Source organism: Pseudophryne corroboree, unplaced genomic scaffold (genome assembly GCF_028390025.1).
Source record: "Pseudophryne corroboree isolate aPseCor3 unplaced genomic scaffold, aPseCor3.hap2 scaffold_221, whole genome shotgun sequence".
Lineage (NCBI taxonomy): Eukaryota > Metazoa > Chordata > Amphibia > Anura > Myobatrachidae > Pseudophryne > Pseudophryne corroboree.
Window position 1 is genome coordinate 262,161 of NW_026968857.1, and position 985 is coordinate 263,145.

General features: G+C 37.9%; 1 non-coding gene across 1 annotated transcript; it reads right to left on the reverse strand.

Moving 5' to 3' along the window:
* Nucleotides 1-690: 690 nt before the first annotated feature.
* Nucleotides 691-764, reverse strand: TRNAN-AUU (transfer RNA asparagine (anticodon AUU)). Its single transcript has one exon. It is a non-coding gene; the product is annotated as a tRNA-Asn (tRNA).
* Nucleotides 765-985: the final 221 nt, after the last annotated feature.

The following is a 985-nucleotide window of genomic DNA, read 5'->3' on the forward strand; positions in this document are numbered from 1 at the left end:
ATGTAAAAATTAAACCCTTAGGCATAGTTCCAAAATGCTGTCATTGCAATCCAGATTTTAAGGATATCATGCTTGAGCACAGGTGACTTAATTAGAACTTCGGTCAATGTGAATTAACCATTGGACTCAACCATGGTTATCCTTAAAACCCAGGGGTCTATTTAAGATCGATCTTAATCGATGTTGGGCTTCCAGGTTGAAAAAAACACACACATTTGTTTTCACATTAAACAGACTTCCACATGAGAAAGCAGCAAGGATGCAGTGGCGTTAATGTTTCCTGGTGTCAACTTGTATTATTTCAGTAGACATTGAAATGAGGCTGCATCTTGCTGCCTTTCCAATGAAGCAAGTTTAATTTAGTAATAGGTGAAAAACCATCCTTACAAAGGTGTTAATCAGAGACTTGGCTTTGTGGACACTTTTCAGAGAACAAATTTGTTAGCATAAAAATAAAGCCAGAAAATGAAGAGCTGTTTAATCACTCGATTGGATTTTTCTGCCAGCATATTTTTTTTCTCTGCAACCCACTGCTAAATTGTGCTTCCTAGCTGTTTTTTATAAAATCACTGAATCAAATCTAACTCTGATTACATCAGAGAAGGCCATGTACCCTACACCATAAGAGGAGGTTTGAAATTTTGACTTGTCTACTTAAATATCACCAAAATCTGATCACAAGGTTAATTACGTCCCTGGGTGGGATTGAACCACCAACCTTTTGGTTAATAGCCAAACACACTAACCGATTGCGCCACAGAGACACTTTGCAAAAGTCCATACTGACAAAGGCTAATAAGCATTCATCTAAAACGTTTCCTAGAAAAACTTTAAAAAGTCAATAATCTGGAGAGTTTTTGTAAAATGTTTCTTCCATCAACCAACGAAGAAACACATTGGTACTTTCCCATGATGAGTGAGTGCTTCAGGATCTCTTGCACTTACATGTGCAGCAGAGTACTGCAATGGAAGCATGCTGGGCCCA